The sequence below is a fragment of the Anolis carolinensis genome, chromosome 4 (assembly GCF_035594765.1).
Source record: "Anolis carolinensis isolate JA03-04 chromosome 4, rAnoCar3.1.pri, whole genome shotgun sequence".
Taxonomy (NCBI): domain Eukaryota; kingdom Metazoa; phylum Chordata; class Lepidosauria; order Squamata; family Dactyloidae; genus Anolis; species Anolis carolinensis.
In genome coordinates, this window is record NC_085844.1 from 253,012,798 (window position 1) to 253,031,162 (window position 18,365).

An 18,365-nucleotide genomic window follows, 5' to 3' on the forward strand; every position below is an offset into this window, starting at 1 on the left:
ATTATGTGGTATTAGTGTTATATTATATTACATTATAATATTATCAAAATTATATGTATATACAATATATTATATTATAAAACTGAGGGCGGGGGCCAGGTAAATGACCTCGGAGGGCCGCATCCGGCCCCCGGGCCTTAGTTTGGGGACCCCTGCTCTAGTCTGTCAAGATCGTTTTGAATTCTGCTCCTGTCTTCTGGAGTGTTAGCTATCCCTCCCAGTTTGGTGTCATCTGCAAACTTGATGATCGTGCCTTCTAACCCTTCGTCTAAGTCGTTAATAAAGATGTTGAACAGAACCAGGCCCAGGACGGAGCCCTGCGGCACTCCACTTGTCACTTCTTTCCATGATGAAGACGACGCATTGGTGAGCACCCTTTGTGTTCGTTCGCTTAGCCAATTACAGATCCACCTAACCGTAGTTTTGTCTAGCCCACATTTTACTAGTTTGTTTGCCAGAAGGTCATGAGGGACTTTGTCGAAGGCCTTACTGAAATCCAGGTACGCTACATCCATGGCATTCCCTGTATCGACCCAACTCGTAACTCTATCGAAAAAAGAGATCAGATTAGATAACAGGTCCTTGTGGATGTGCCCAAAGTCTATGAAGGCTCTTGCAGAAGGTTTCACAACAAGTTCTTTATCGGAGTTTGGCGGGATCTTGGCACACAGTCTTGGATGTCCTGCCAGAGAATCAAGGGAGAGCACCTTGTTTCAGGAAATGGGTCCTGCATGAACCTTAGAAGGAAGGAATCTAGAAGGAAATGTCTCTCCTTCTGCCTACTTCTTACAAAAAGAGATGGAACGTTCCCTTTTTATCACCATGTAGTTATAATGTTTTGTTCCTCGTCACAGGTGCTCTTGTGGGCTCAGAAAGATAAAGAAATGTGTTAACCTTTCATTGAGAAAGACAAGCAAAGTTCTGATGTGTTCTGCCCCAGTTTCTCCCTGTCTTTCCATATATTTCCTTGATCATGATCCAAGATAGTCCAATTGTAGAAATCTTCCGTTGGAATGTAGGTTTTGCTAACATGCCCACTGTTCTCCACACCTTTGCCTGTGCAAGACCCCATCTCACCAGCAAAGAAGCTTTGGCATTGGATTGCTGTGCAGCCTTGGCCTCTTGGGCAGCTCAATGGGCAAGACCTGGTGACGCCTGCGGCCATTCACCCGTTTATCTCATCAGTATTTCTCACCCAGTGAGGCCATTTCCCAAGTCAGGCTCTACACTTTGTTCCCTCCTCAGCTTCCATGGAAGGGCTGCCCAACTTTCTCGGAAGGAGATAAAAGGGAGGTGCACAGAGCTGGAACTTCACTCGGTTCTGAAAAACCATGAAGTCCACTGGTGTCCTCCTACTCACTCTCCTGGCCCTCTGGGCCCTGGTGACTGATGCCTTCGGGAGAGGTGAGTAACACCTGGACATAGATGTTCCTCCAAGGTATTTCTATCCCTCTTTTCAGAATGGACTAAGCTCTCTAGATCAGTGGTTCTCAACTTGGGATCCCTAGATGTTTTTGGCCTACAATGACCAGAAATTCCAGCCAGTTTATCAGCTGTTAGGATTTCTGGGAGTTGAAGGCCAAAAACATCTGGGGACCCCAGGTTGAGAACCACTGCTTTAGACATCACACTGGCAATTAAGGTCCGCATAGTCAAAGCCATGGTATTCCCCATAGTAACCTATGGATGCGAGAACTGGACCATAAGGAAGGCTGAGCGAAGGAAGAGAGATGGTTTTGAACTCTGGTGCTGGAGGCAAATCCTGAGCGTGCCTTGGACCTTGTCAAGAAGGTCCAACCAGTCCATCCTCCAGGAAATAATGCCCAATGGCTGCTCACTGGAGGGAAGGAGATGAGAGGCAAAGCTGAAGTATTTTGGCCACATCATGAGGAGACAGGAAAGCTTGGAAAAGATCATGATGCTGGGGAAAATTGAAGGAAAAAGGAAGAGAGGCCGACCGAAGGCGAGTTGGATGGACGGTATCCTTGAAGTGACTGGGTTGACCTTGAAGGAACTGGGGGCGGTGACGGCCGACGGGGAGCTCTGGCCTGGACTGGTCCAGGAGGTCACGAAGAGTCGGAAACGACTAAACGACTGAGTAGCAGCAGCTTTAGATAAACTGTGATCATATATATGAATGCAATGAGCTGGTCTCCTTTGTCCAATCTAAGTGTAGCTCTCTGGCCCTTTGGGGTGGGTTGTCTCACAGCTTTTCTGCTTATTTGGTCTTCCAGAAAACATGGGAAAATGCCCAGATCTTCCTCCAAGGAGAGATATAATGTGCATGGAATTGTGCAAGTTGGACAACGACTGTGATGGGAGCCAAAAGTGCTGTCAATGGGGTTGCATGAAAACCTGTTTAAATCCTGTCCAGGGTTAGTTTGATGCCCTTGTTCTTGAAGGCCTTTATCTCCAGCCTTGCATTGGGGATCAGCCTAGAGATACCTATAGATCCTATAGATTTGCAGCTTGGGGGTGATCCTAGACTCATAACTGAACCTGGAAGCCCAAATGTCCAGGGAAGCATTTGCACCATTAAAACTTGTGCTCCAGCTGTGCCCGTTCCTTGAGAAGTCTGATCTGCCCACGGTGGTCCATGCCCTTGTCACAGCCAGACTGGATTACTGTAATGTGCTCTACATAGGGCTACCCTTGAAGACCATCTGGAAGCTTCAACTGGCACAAACTTTTCTTTGGGAGGAAGCTTTCAGAGAATACAATGAGCAATTGTGTTCAATGGCAATGGTCTTCAACTATGGCAACGAGATAGAGCGGGGTTTTAATATAGCTGGTTTTAATACAGCTGGTTTTAATTCTATATTTTCATGTTGTGTTGTTTTATCCTCAAGCTCTGAGGATGCCTGCCATAGATGTGAGTGAAACGTCAGGAGAGAATGCTTCTGGAACATGGCCATACAGCCTGAAAGGCTCACAACATCCCAGTGATTCAGGCCATGAAAGCTTTTGACAACATATTTATATGAGTTGTTAGGAAAAAGTGGGTCCTAGAAATAATATCATATGAAAGCTGACTGGCACAACCTGGGGATCACAACCAGACACAGTGAAGACATCTGCCCGTGCGCTTGACTACTCTGCTGCTGAGTATGCATGCCCAAAGTGGAATACATCTCACCACGTTAAAACAGTGCATGTGGCTCTTAATGAGACATGCTGCATTACCACAGGGTGTCTACACCCCACACCACTGGAGAAATTATACTGTTTAGCTGGTATTGCACCACCTGACATCTGCCAAGGAGTAGCAACCAACAGTGAAAGGACCAAGGCAGTGGCATCTCTGGTCCATTCTGTGTTCGGATATCAGCCAGCACGCCAATGCCTTAAATCAAGGAATAGCTTCCTAAGATCTGCAGAGATACTTGCAGATACTTCAACAAGTGAGAGTCCAAAAGCGGCAGTCTAGAACCCAGAACCTCAATCAGTGGCTGAGACCAGAGGAGAGACTCCCTCCTGGGCACGCAGAAGACTTGGAAGGAGCTGAACAGACCGCGCGCTGGCACCACGAGTGCTGTGACTCAGCCACAGGCTAGCCAGAGTCAGGATGAAGAAGAAGGGGATTTTGGTTTTCAGATACACGAGTCAGCAGAGTCAGAAGTTGATGGCATGGAAATGCAGGCTGACTCAGAGGCTGGAGACTTGCAGGTTGAGCAGAATGAACTGTTGACCCCAGAAACTATAGATAACAGACAGGCTGACATCCCCATGGGAAATAATGAGCTAGAGAGCTCAGTCCCGTCTCAGGTGCAAGATAACGATAGCATAAGCAATGATTTATCTAGGGAGGACCGTTTATCTTGGAGGGGTTCTCAGGTCCGAAGGAGTGAGAGGCTGGCGGGAAAGAAAGAGGCCAGCTCTGGGAAAAGAAACGCCTTTCTGGGTTGCTTTTAAAAGTGTACTTTACTGATAGCTCTTTGTCAAAGCAAATCCTCGCTTCCTCTATGTGATGTTCTCATCTCATGTGTTCCTGGATCTTTGTACTTTTGGGCTTTGTTCTTGGTATCTACTGACTACTGCCTTGCTTTATGGATTATTAGTTTTGCTGTGTTTTATGGACTAATGGACCTTTTCATTACTTATGATACAGTTGGATTCTTATTGACTCTTTCATTGCAACTTTGAAAACCTTTTTGATTGCCTGTTGATTTATATAACTGCTTTGCTTAATAAAACTCCAAAAGACTTTCTTCTGTGTCTGACTGGATATCTATAGCAAGGTGAACTATTCTGAGGTGCGACAACGAGATGCAGAGCCAACCTTAAGAAATGGAGCCACAAATTGGAGTCCACGACATGCGAGTGTGGAGAAAAGCAGACCACGGACCACTGACTACAATGCAGCCTGAGCCCTGCCACATGCACAATGGAGGACCTTCTTAGAGTGACACCAGAGCCATTCCAAGTGGCCAGCTACTGGTCAAAGGACATTTAGTAACTTTGATTGTGTTTTAAATACATTACGACTGTACCCTTGGTTTGCTTCTGACATGATAAATAAATAAATAAATAAGTTGTTAGAAATGTTTTGTGCTGCTTGATTTACATAAATTTTGAGTTGCATTGTCTTATGTTGATAGCACTGAATTGTGGCCAACTGTTAGCTGCTCTGAGTCCCTCAATTTACTGAAGAATATAAGGAGAAATGATCCCAGAAAGCGTGGTTTTTAAATCTCATGCCTTTAATCCAGGACCTATTGAAGGATATAAGAAGAAAGGATCCCAGAAAGAGTAGTTGCTAAAATCTCATGCCTTTAATTCACATCGTATTGACAAATATAAGGAGAAATGATCCCAGAAAGTGTGGTTGCCAGAAAACACCACAAAAATCCAGGGAGTCCTTCTTGGTGACCAGCCAGATTTGGCTGAAGACATGGACACAGCCATGGGGTTCCTACCAGGAGGTTTCCTACACTTCTTCTTCTACCCTTGGCATTTGCCTGCTTCTCTGCAACTCCTCCCAGGGATGAATTTCATGCTGTCGTAGTCAGTGCATGTGAGCATTTCTTTTTGTTCTGATCTACTTTCTTTTTTTTTTTTAATGCTTTTTATTAAACTTTTATGAGTTACAGAAGGATCAGAGAGGGAGGGGGAGGGGAAGGTGGGGGATCTATAGGGATGATGGTGTGGGGTTGATGAATATGATTCAGGGAGGGGGGTACGGGAATGGGGTAAGGGTAACAGCTGAGGGGGAAGGATCTCTATCAGGGATGTTGGGGAGGGGAGAGGGGGGGGAGATAAACTTCCGATCTTTTCACTTCCTGTACGTTTCCTGTCTTAGGACGCTGGTTCTTGCATGTAGTTATCTAGAAGTGTCCAATTCGTTTCTTTCATTGGTCTTCCGTTAACCTTTTTCAGCAAGTACGTCAATCTGTCCATGTTTTTGATGTCCATTAATTTCTCCAGCCATGCTTCTTTGGTGAGATTCTTCCCTTCTTTCCAGTTTTTGGCTACTACTGTTCTCGCTGCAGTGATGGCATAAATAAAAATTTTCTCTTTATTGATTTCCCCTGTTTCCGAGTTCAAGTCTTTTTTATTTATAAAGTTATATAGTCCTAATAAGAAATATTCTGGTTTGCATTCAAAATTTACTTTAAAGATTTTTTTACATTCTCTGTGAATTATCGACCAGAAGTTTTTAATAACCTTACAACTCCACCACATGTGGAAGTATGAGCCCACCTGTTTTTTACAATGCCAACAGAGATTGTTTCTATCTTTATACATAGATCCTATTTTTTTTGGCGTTAGATACCACCTGTGAACAATTTTTAGCCAGTTTTCCTTCAGCTCAATTGAATAGCATATTTTAGTATTTTTATTCCAGATGGTATTCCATTCATCTATTGTTATCGCTCTGCCTACATTCCTGGACCAATTTAACATTGAGTCCTTAATTATATCCTTTTCCGTATTCCATTCTAATATTTTATTGTAAACTAATGTTATGATTTTTTTTCCCCTTTTGAGTAAGTTATCCCAGAAATTCGTATTTATATTAAATCCAATTACTTTATCTTTTTTATAGCATTCTTTTATTTGATAGTATTGAAGCCATGTAATATTTATATACTTTTTTTGAATTTCCTTCCAATCTTTTGCTGGTGGTGGTTCTCTTGTAATACTTTCTTTTTTAATGATATCTTTGTATGTCGGCCAATTCTGCTATCCTAATAGTCTGCGCTGACTTGCTTCCAGAGGCGAAAACCATAGGGGGGTTTTCCTATATAAGTATCGTTTATATTTTTCCCAGATTGCGATTAAGGCAGATCTAATAAAATGATTTCCAAATTCTTTGTCAATTTTCCTCTTATCTTGCCATAGGTATCCGTGCCAGCCCCATCGTAAGTTATATCCTTCTATAGTTAGTAATTTGATTTTTTCCAATTTTACCCAGTCTATTATCCATTCTAGTGCACAAGCATCATGGTATAATTGTAGATTTGGTAAGTCAAAGCCCCCCCCTTTCTTTTGGAGTGGTCATAGTTGTAAATTTTACTCTGGGTTTCTTATTTTGCCAAATGAATTTATTTATTTCCCGATTCCAATCCGTAAATATTTTTTTACCTCTGATAATGGGGATATTGCGAAACAGGTATAGTAATTTAGGAAGGATATTCATTTTGATTATCGCTATTCTGCCCAAAAGTGATAGTTTTAAATTTTTCCAGCTATCTAGGTCTTTTTTAATCTCATGCCATTTTGCTCCGTAATTTAATTCCAGAAGTTGGTTGTTTCTACTTGTAATCCATATACCTAAGTATTTGATTTTTTTGACAGTTTCCAGGCCCGATATATCCTTTAACTCCTCTTGTTTTTTTTTGATATATTCTTTGTAAGTATTACTGTTTTTTTCCTATTGATTTTGAAACCCGCCAATGCACCATATTCTTCAATCATTTTTAGCCAATCTTTAATATTCTCTCTTGGGTTTTCAACTATACAAATCACGTCATCTGCAAAGGCACGGACTTTAACCTCTTGCTTGTCAATTTTTATACCCTTCAGATTTTCTGCTTTCTTAATCGATCTCATCAAGACTTCTAAAGTAAATATGAAAATAAGGGGGGAAAGTGGGCATCCCTGCCTTGTTCCTTTTTGTATTTCAAATTTGTCAGTATATAGACCATTTACTTTAATTTTTGCCAGTTGGTTTGAGTAGATTGCATTTATCCCGTTTTGGAATTGAGTCCCCATATCTAATTCTATAAATAATAATTTGAAAAATTCCCAATTGACGTTGTCAAGGGCTTTCTCTGCGTCTAATGCTAAGACGCCCACTTCTCGCTGGTGATTTTGGTCAAAATATTCTATTGCATCGAGAATTATTCTTATATTGTCTTTAGTACTCCGATTGGGTAGAAAGCCTGCCTGATCTTCTGTAATCCAATCTTTTAAGAAGTTTGTGAATCTCTCTGCGAGTATTTTGGTATAGATTTTATAATCATTATTTAATAGTGATATGGGCCGGTAGTTCCTTACATTGCTCGAGTCTGTTCCGTCTTTATGTATCAAGATTATTTCAGCTTGTTTCCAAGATTCTGGGATTCGTCCCTCGCTAATGGCTCTGTTCATAATTTTTTTAAAAAATTGCAGTGTTTCTTCTTGCTCAATTTTGTAAAATTCGGCTGTAAAGCCGTCTGGGCCTGGGGCTTTGCCTAGTTTTAATTTTTGAATTGCTTTTTTAATCTCTTCTATGGTGATTTCTTGATTTAATTTTGATCTTTGGTCATCTGTTATTTTTTGTAGTTTTTGACTGCAAATATATTTAGTTATTTCCTCTGGATTGATTTCATCTTTTTCATATAATTTTTTATAATATTCTTCAAATTCCGTTTTAATTTCGTCATCTGTGAATACATCTTTTTCCTTTGTACTGATTTTTATAATTTGTTGTTTGTTTTTCTTTTTTCTAATTATTCTGGCCAGCCATTTCCCCGGTTTATTAGCATTTTCAAAAGCATTTTGTCGTGCCCATTTTAATTGGTTCGCAATAGATTCTAACTGTAAATTTGTCTTTTCTTTTTGTAATAATTTTATTTTTTTTAATATATCTCCTTCTCGGGGGTTTGCTTTTGATTTTTGTTCAAGTTTGTCTATCTCTCCTTGTATTGTTAGTAATTTTTGGTTCTTAATTTTATTATTTCTTGATTTTTGTTGTATGAAGAAGCCTCTCACCACCGCCTTATAGGCGTCCCAGACGGTTTGAGGGGCAACATTTTCCTTATCATTTAATTGGAAATATTCTTTAGTTATCTGTTTTAGCTTTTCTATATCTTTTTCCTGCTTGATCAAATTATTGTCCAATTTCCAACTTACCATATTTTTTCTCTTATTGATTGTCATAGTTATAGGGCAGTGATCTGAGAGATCTCTTGCCTGTATTTTTATCTCTTGTATTTTAGATGCTAAGCTTTTTGAGGCCCATACCATATCAATTCTAGTCCAAATTTCATGTCTGTTCGAATAGTAAGTGAAGTCTTTTTGGGTAGGGTTTTTTAGTCTCCAAATGTCACATAGATCAAATTCTTCCATGAGCTGGTACATATTTTTGGGGAAAGATTTTTTAACATTTTTTTTACTATTCTTTTTCGTTGATGATCTATCCATCTTACAATCCATAATGCCGTTAAAATCTCCCATTATTAACAGATGATCAGTTTCTACTTGATTAATATTAGTTCTCAATTGTTTTACAAATTTACGTTTTGGGCCATTTGGCATATAAACGTTGCATATTAGGATGGATTCATTGCCCACAAAGATTTTGACTGCGATGACTCTGCCTTCTTGGTCACTAAACTCTTTAACTGGTTTTAATTTTTCAGTAATATATAAGGTGACTCCCCTTTTTTTCTTTTCATCTAGAGAGTGGAAAGCTTTCCCTAATCTATTATTTGTTAAGTAATTGACATCTTTGTTTGCAATGTGTACTTCTTGTAGCGCCGTGATATCATAGTTATTTTTCAATAAAGTGTTGAATAATCTTTTTTTTTTTAATTTTTGAATTTAAACCGTTGATGTTGTTTGTAAAAACCCTTAATGACTCTAAGAAATTATTCATTAGTTGATCTATCACTCACTGCATCCTCCTCCTCATCCGAGGATCCCTCCGGATTATCGTCTGTAAGCAGGGTAGACTGTATTTCCTTCGGCGAATCTTGCCTTCTTTTCTTCGCTTGCTTTGGATTTTTCTCCAGGCTCGGAGGTTGTAGTTTTGCTTTCTGTGATAAGTCCCTTTTTAGTTTTCTGTAGAAGTCGTCTGCTTTTTCCTCACTTTTAATCCACACTTTTTCTTCTTTATAGGTCAACATCAGTCCCTCTTGCCTTTCCCATCTGAATTTAATTTGCAGACGTTTTAATTCATCCGTTAGAAAGAAATATTTCCTCCTACTGTTTAGGGTAGATTGAGGGAACTCTTTGTATATCATTATTTTTTTATCTTTATATGTCGTTAGACAGTGTTTAGCGCCTCTGAAGACTTCTTCCTTTGTGCTTTTCTTAACAAAGTGAACAATTGTGTCTCTTGCCACTTTATTTTTTTTCGCATAGTTGGTGTGGATTCTTTGAGCGGTGTCTATTTGGTCACTAGCCTCTTGTTCAGTGCATTTCAGAATCTTTGCTATAATTTGGGCAGTAATTTGTTTGATATTTTCTTTAGGTTCTTCCTGTATGTTCCTAAGCCTTAATTGATAGTCAGTAATGTTTTGCTCTAATCTTTCTTGCAACTTCTCTGCTTTATTGTTTTTAGCCTCTAGGCTCTCTATTTTCCTCTGGGTCTTCAGTTGTGATTTCTCAATTTTATCATTTTGGAGTTTTAGTCCAGAAATCTCCTGAGCATTTTTTATCACCTCTGCTTTAATCAAACTTATTTCCTCTTTAATTTCTTTTTTAAGATCTGCCATATCTTCTTGCAGCTGCTTGTGTTGTGTATCTTGTTTCATGGCCATTTCATGTAATTCCTTCTGGAGTATATCTTGTTTGGATGAGATACTTTGGATTTCCCGTAGGAGGTCTTTCCAGCTGGTGTCCTCTGGGAGGGAATTCCTTCTTGGTGTAATCTTCATATCTCTTGAGTCTTTCTCATATTTCCCTCGGAAGGTTGTCATTTTGCCTGTTGTTTGAAGTGAGTAAGGGGGTTTGGAAGGATGTTCACTAGGCTTCTTTGTGTTTACTTGTCAATCTATTAGTTGTCCGTCGTTTCAGTACTTATGAGTCGCTCTAGGCAGGTTATTAGTCTTCACGGGGCGTCCTCCGGAATGCCTCTCTATGGTGTGTGCCCTCTAGAAGTTGTTCCCCACCGCTTCCTGCTTCTAGGAGCTAGCCGCTTCCGGGTTGAGCTGGAGACTACTCTTCAGCTCTTCCCGGGCGTGCGTGGGTTAAAAAGTGTAGCCACAACACCGCTGATCCAAGGCTGTTTCCAAGGTCGGTCCCGTCTCTGTGCTAAATATAGTTGCCTACCGAGCTTCTTTATTATTATTTTTTTCCTATGGCGGACAGTTACCTAGCTTTTTGTATTTGGTATTTGGCATTTAATATTTATTGCCTCGCTGTTTGTAGTTTAATTGCAAGTAATTACCGCAATGCATTCACTGCCGTAAAGAAGAATAAAAAGAGAATAAAAAAAGTACTTCTGGTTTTATCACTTTGTATTTCCAGAATCAAAGTTATTAGATAGGTTGTATCACTTATAACTCCAAATCCCTTTAAGGGGTGAATCTCCCATGTGTTACCAAATGGTTAAATCCATTGTCCACTCATCACTTGGCCGGTTCCACTGTCTTTATCTCTTTCTTTACTTGTGACTCTCGAATTTAATAAGGAAGTTAATGATCCAGTAAGAATTACTCACGTTATGCCGGATCCCCCTTAAATCCGGTTGCTCTTACGGTCTTGTATTCTTCATAATGTTACTGAAATGAGCGCGGCGAGCGGCTTGTGCAGGAGAAACCTGCTTCGTGATCCGTGCCTAGCTAGCCAGAAGTCCCGGACCCACTCGGACCCCTGCTCTTGAGGAGCGGCGAACCTTTGGGGTCGTCGGGCTCTCCACTGGCTTGGCTGCCCCCTCGTCACTTCAATCCATGACAAGGGGACGGTTCTATGAACCGATTGGTACGGTATCAGGTAAGGTTTCCCCGAGCTCTAGGAAACCATGTCCGCCGCCATGGGCGCTCACCCGGAAGTCGTTCTGATCTGATCTACTTTCCATCGCTCCAATTCCAGGCATGTCTCACCCTTGAATTGATTTGGGGAAACTTTTGGGAAATGCTGGTGGACCTCCTCTTCTACAGGTGCTCCCTCCCTCCCAGTTCTTGATGGAGCCTCGTGTACTTTCTTGTGCTGCTTTTTGGGCAGGACATCATGGCTCCTGCTGATATATGATAGTTATCCCATCAGTGTTTCTCAGCCATAAAGGTCGTTTCACAAGGCACATTTTGGGCTTTTTTCCCTATCCAGTTTCCATGGCTGGGACTACCCAACTTCATTGGAAGATGATAAAATGGAGGTGGGCAGAAATTATTGTGGGACTTCCGAATCCAGACTGACAAAGTTCTGGAACACAACACACCAGACCTCACAGTTGTGGAGAAGAAAAAGGTTTGGATCATTGATGTTGCCATAACAGGTGACAGTTGCATTGACAAAAAACTCAGCCGCTATCAGGACCTCAAGATTGAACTTCAAAGACTCTGGCAGAAACCAGTGCAGGTGGTCCCGGTGGTGATCGGCACATTGGGTGCCATGCCAAAAGATCTCAGCCGGCATTTGGAAACAATAGACATTGACAAAATTATGATCTGCCAACTGCAAAAGGCCACCCTACTGGGATCTGCGCGCATCATCCAAAAATACATCACACAGTCCTAGACACTTGGGAAGTGTTCAACTTGTTATTTTGTGATACGATTTGTGTTTGCTGTGTCATACAATGTCGTTGTGTCAATAATAATAATAATAATGGCCATCCTACTGTGATCTGTGCGCATCATCTGAAAATACATCACACAGTCCTAAAAACTTGGGAAGTGTTTGATTTTGTGATACAAAATCCAGCATACATATTATGTTTGCTGTGTCATACAATGTCGTTGTGTCAATAATATTAACAACAACAACAACAACAACGCTTTATTTGTATCCTGCGCCCTCTCCCCAAGGGAACTCAGGGTGGCTTACAACAGAAAATACAGTACAGTTCCGGCTATTTGACTTCCGGTTATCCGACATACCGTATTATCCGACATGCTTGCCGGAGGAACGAGAATCTTCCCTTTGGCAAGCACCCGGTTTAGAGAAGCCCGGTGTGTGTTGCTGCTTAGCAACTTGCAACGGGCTTCCCTAAACAGAGTGCTCGTTGGAGGGACGAGGCCCATCCCTCCGTCAAGCACATCGGATAATACGGTAGGTTGGATAACCGGAAGTCGGCTAACCGGAACTCTACTGAACTGTATTCCCTTCGGCAAGCACATAGCTTGCTGGGAGGGATAATAGGGCCTCCATATTATGCCTCCATATTATGTTCCGATTATCCAACATTCCACCCACCCTTTTATGTCGGATATCTGGAACTCGACTGTATAAATAATAATCCTCATATAATTAACCAGTGATTGTATGACAAGCCTCACTCAGTCCTGAGTGGGCAAAGCTCTCTAGGTAAAAACTGCATACTTTTCTTTTTCTCTATATCTTATTTCCCTTTGGATGTCTTCCCTCTCAATTTCCATGTTCATTCTCCATGCTTGGAAAATTTCCTCTATTATTTCTTCTTTCACCATTATAATTTGTCCATACAGATCTCCTGCCACCTTCTTTTCCTCTCTCAAACATTTCTTAATCACCTTCTCCAATGGATTATCCAGTTCTCTAAGTATCATGTAGAAAGCATAATGTATAATGTAGAAAGTATAATGCATTAAAGGAAGCAAGAAGGAAAATGTTACAAAAATGGTACAGAACTCCTGCACAACTTTCACATTTTTTTAACCAGGGATAAAGGACAGGTGTTGGCATGGTTGTGAACAAAGAAGGGTGTTTAATCACATGATATGGGAATGCGATCGAGTGCAAGAATACTGAAGAACGATTGAAGGAGAAATCAATAGAATGTTAAATCTACAGATAGTAATAGTTAATAGAAATGTATGACATGCAAGGATAAGAGGAGTGAAGACTGTTCAAAATAGATAAAACCTGCACCCAAATATTTGCATGAAATTGCTAAATCTCCTTTGTCTAATCCAAATGCAGCTGGAAAAGACTATTTATTTTATGTATTTATTTACAGTATTTATATTCCGCCCTTCTCACCCCGAAGGCTCCGAACTGGCCTCGAACTCATGACCTCGTGATTTGTTGCAGCTGGCTGCTCACCAACCTGCGCCACAGCCCAGGCCCGGGACTAGTTGAGAACCTGGACACAGAAGATGGAAATCCTGTAGAGCAAATAGAAATTCAGAACCGTATAGGAACAGGAAATTGGATCCAAAGTTGGGCCATAAGACAAAGGATTTATAGACGGAGGGAGAGAATTAGGGAACAGGACAGTCCATTTGAGAAGGTGATTAGGAAATGTTTCAGACATGAGAAAAAAGACTTGTATGAGCAAGTTATAACGGTAAAATAAGAAATAATTGACGAAATAGTTCAAACATGGAGAATAAACATGGAAATTGAGAGGGAAGACATCCAAAGGGAAATAAACAATATAGCAAAGGAAACATATAATGTACTTAGGGAAACAAGAAAGAAAATGTTACAAAAATGATACAGGACAGGACTCCTGCACAACTTTCAAGTTTTATTTTTACCAGGGGTAAAGGACAGGTGTTGCCATTTGTCACGTGTTGGGGATTCAGTTTAGGCTCTGGATTCCCATCAATCCTTGGCCTGGTCCTGCTCCTCTTTTCATTGCCACAATCCCAGGAGTGTCTCACCATTGCATTGGTTCTCTTCTGGAAGTTTTCCTGTTCTGAGATATAACTTATTTTCTATGTAACGTAACTATATGAATATAATGATGTAAATACACTTCTGGTTTGTAAGGTAACTTTTTTATCTATTCTATTCATCTCTACCTTCTACCTTTTGTTTTTCAGTGATTGGTTTGGGGGGGGGTGCCAAAATACTGTTTGCTTACACTTGAAAATTACCTAGGGCTGTTCCAGGAGTGTCTCACCATTGCACTGGTTCTCTTCAGGAAGTGTTCCTCCCCAATTCTTGGTCAGAACATCTGCTTCCTCGTGCTGTTGTTTTGGGCAGGACATCATGGCTCCTGTTGACATACACTCATTATCCCATCAGTGTTTTTCAGCCATAAATGTCACTTCACAAGCCATACTTTGTGCTTTGTTCCCTGCAGAGCTTCCAGGGATGAGGCTGCCCAACTCTCTTGGAAGATGATATAAAGGAGGTGGGCAGAGCTGGAGAATCACTCGCTCACTCCTGCCTCACCATGAAGTCCTCAGTTGTCCTCCTTTTTGCGTTCCTGACCCTCTGTGCCTTGATGCCTGATGCCTCTGGGAAAGGTGAGTAATACCTGGACAGAGATGCCCCTCTCTGCCTCTGATGTCTGAGTGGGCAAAGCTCTTTAGATCAGGGGTCCCCAAACTAAGGCCCGTGGGCCGGATGCGGCCCTCCAAGGTCATTTACCTGGCCCCTGTTCTAAACTTTAGACTTAGGGTTGACCTAAGTTTACCTGGTCATTGGAGGTCTCTTTGCTTACTTATGGCCTTATGAGATCATCTAGATGGTCTTTGAAGGTCTCTTTGCTTAGCTACGGCCTTATGAGACCATTTAGATGGCTTTTGGAGGTCGCTTTCCTTACCTATGGTTCTGTGAGACCGTCTCGATGGCCTTTAAGGGTCCTTTTCCTTGCCTATGGTTTTATGAGATTGTCTAGATGACCTTTGGGGGGCCCTTTCTTTACCTATGGTCTTATGAAACCATCTAGATGGCCTTTGAGGTCCCTTTCCTTACCTATAGTCTTCTGATGGTCTGATGAGATAATCTAAATGGCCTTTGAGGGTCCCTTTCCTTACCTATGGTCTTATGAGACCATCTAGATGGTCTTTGGAGGTCTCTTTGCTTACCTATGGTCTTATGAGATCGTCTAGATCAGGGGTCACCAAACTAGGGCCCATGGGCCGGATGTGGCCCTCCAAGGTCATTGACCTGGCCTCTGTCCTAAACTTTAGACTTTGTTGTTATTTATTCATTCAGTCATTTCTGACTCTTTGTGACCTTAGGGTTGACCTAAGTCTGAAATGACTTGAAGGCGCACAACAACAACAATCCTAATTTTGGACTATTTTGTCATAGACCGGGCCTCCAGCAGTCTGAGGGACTGTGAATCAGCCCTCCACTTAAAAAGTTTGAGGACCCCTGCTCTAGATAAAACCTGCATACGTTTCTTTTGCTCTACTGCTTATTTCCCTTTGGATATCTTCCCGCTCAATTTCCATGTCCATTCTCCATGTTTGGAAATTTTCTTCTATCATTGCTTCTTTCCCCGTTATAATTTGTTCGTACGGATCCCCTGCCACCTTCTTTTCCTCTCTCAAACATTTTCTAATCACCTTCTCAAATGGACTATCCTGTTCTCTAAGTATAATGTAGAAAGTATAAGTACAGTAGAGTCTCACTTATCCAAGCTAAATGGGCCAGCAGAAGCTTGGATAAGCGAATATTTTGGATAATAAGGAGAGATTACGGAAAAGCCTATTAAACATCAAATTAGGTTATGATTTTACAAATTAAGCACCAAAACATCATGTTTTACAACAAATCTGACAGAAAAAGCAGTTCAATACGCAGTAATGTTATGTTGTAATTACTGTATTTACGAATTTAGCACCAAAATATCACGATATATTGAAAACATTGACTACAAAAATAGCTTGGATAATCCAGAAACTTGGATAAGCGAGGCTTGGATAAGTGAGACTCTACTGTATAATGCATTAAGTGAAGCAAGAAGGAAAATTTTACAAAAAATGGTACAGAACTCCTGCACAACTTTCACGTTTTTTCACCAGGGATGAAGGACAGGTGTTGGCGTGGTTGTGAACAAAGAAGGGTATTTAATCACATGATATGGGAATGCGATCGAGTGTAAGAATACTGGAGAATGATTGAAGGAGAAATCAATAGAAAGTTAAATCTACAAATGTTAATAGTCAATGGAAATGTATGACATGCAAGGATAAGAGGAGTGAAGACCGTTCAAAATAGATAAAACCTGCGCCCAAATATTTGCATGCAATGGCTAAGTCTCCTTTGTCTAATTCAAATGCAGCTGCTTGGGTTTCCTCAAAGTTTTTCTGTTTGTTCTGTCTTCCAGTAATTCCCAGGTATTGCCCAGATTATATTGACGAGAGTGATCTGGAGGAGCTAACTTCTTGCATTTCGGATCACGACTGTGGCAGGCACAAGAGGTGCTGCCCTTTGGGAGACATAGACATTTGCATGACTCCAGGCAAGTGTTCGTCCCATTCCCTTGTGCCGGAAGGCCTCGGTTTCCCCCTTTCCTAGTAGTCAATGGTGGATGGGACTTCCTCAAAAGTGAGATCCTCAAGGCACAGTTGCAAACAGCAAGGAGAAAAAAACAGAAGTGTAAAACAAACAGAATGGATGTCCAAAGAACCTTTAACTGAGCTAAGATTTAAAAGAGAAATGGGAAGGGCTCCCTTTCAGATGTTTTTGTGAAAAGATGTTAGATGTATACTCATGTATAAGCCAACCTTATCTATACATCAAAGCAAAATTATGAATTTGGTTATGATCCATGGATACATAGGAAATGGACCAGCAACCATTTTCCCCTGCAGACATCCAAAATCCAGAAATGATGCCACACCAAATTAAAAAGGAGTTTGTGTTTTCTTTAGGTCTCCCATGACCTTCTTGCAAACAAATGTGGGCTAGACAATGCTACGATTAGGTGGACCTGTAAGTAGTTAAGCGCCCAAGGAGTGCTCACCAATCTTCATCCTGAAAAGAAGTGACTAGTGGGATCAGTCACAGGGTTTTGGGGGAATATAGATGTGGCCATTGGAGTCCACCTAGGGATCCTTCATCCTCCAAAGCAACTTCTGGGTATCTCCTGCTGGTTCCCTTCATTCATTTCTTGGGGCCCCAAAGGAGAAATAACGTAGGGAGCAGGTCTTCCCAAGGATGAGCAACAGCACTGAAACCAAACATCAGGAAACCACTCTTAGATCAATGGAAATATGACCATAGATAAGTCCAGACTGGTATTCAGTTTCCCAGGTGAGTGGAAAATGACTGTGTTGTTCCCTGGGAGGAGAGCCTTCTGCACATGTTCTGACCTCTTTCATATGGTTTCACAGGTTTCAGCCCTGGAAATAGAAAGCTAGAACCAAATTAATACCAAGGAGCAAGAGGAGGGTGAAGCTAAGATGTAGGGAAACGTTTGTGGCATGGAAAATTGACATGTTTCCATCCCATTTGGGAAGATACTAATAACAAACTCCATGCATCTGCAGCTTACTTTGTTGTCATAACACTGATTCCCTCTTCTTTTCACAGTCTGACCTTGAAGGATGCCTGGATCCATGGACAGGGACCACCAGAAAAGTCTGGCTGGAGCTCCTCTGCCCATCTCTCCTGCTTCCAAAGAGCCCAGATCCTGCTCCATCCCCACATACTCTACAAATGAGGGTCCCAATTTCCCCTCCTTCCCTTGCCAATAAATGCAACAATCCCCTGCATCTCAAGAGTCTCGACTCATGTTTGGATGGCGTTCCTCTTTTGAATGTGGCTCATTGTTTTTGTCCTGAAATCCCAACTTCCTTCTTGAATTCCCATCTGCATTTCCCTATCGGGCTCAGACTGCAGCATCTCACTATTTATTTATTTATTTGTTTACAGTATTTATATTCTGCGCTTCTTACCCCAAAGGGGACTCAAGGTGGATCACATTGCACACATATAAGGCAAACATTCAATGCCATAACATAGAACAGAGACAGACGCAGGCAGGAGCTGGCCTCGAACTCATGACTTCTTGGTCAGAGTGATTTGTTGCAGCTGGCTGCTAACCAGCCTGAGCCACAGCCCAGCCTACTAAAGGGACTTGATGTGGTCGTCTTATGGGTACAAAGGTGGGGGGGGGTCAGTTTTAGTTCCGGTTACCCATCAATACTTGGCCCAGTTCTGCTCCCCTGGTTTTAGGTGGGTCTCTCCCTTGTGTTTAATAGAGACACTTCTGGAAAAGGCAGGGTGGACCTTCTCTTCTGATTGAGTGATGCCAACCCTTCAAGTAATAGAAGAGAAAAAGGAGGAGAGCAAATCAGAAGTGGAAACCTTGGCAGAGTGAGGAGACG

At 41.5% G+C, this 18,365-nt stretch overlaps 1 long non-coding RNA gene across 1 annotated transcript; it reads left to right on the forward strand.

The window, feature by feature from the left end:
* The first annotated feature begins 1,315 nt into the window (after positions 1 to 1,315).
* Positions 1,316 to 16,491, forward strand: LOC134298577 (uncharacterized). Its single transcript, XR_010005685.1, has 3 exons — positions 1,316 to 1,404; positions 14,381 to 14,546; positions 16,361 to 16,491. It is a non-coding gene; the product is annotated as an uncharacterized LOC134298577 (long non-coding RNA).
* The last annotated feature ends 1,874 nt before the right edge of the window (positions 16,492 to 18,365 follow it).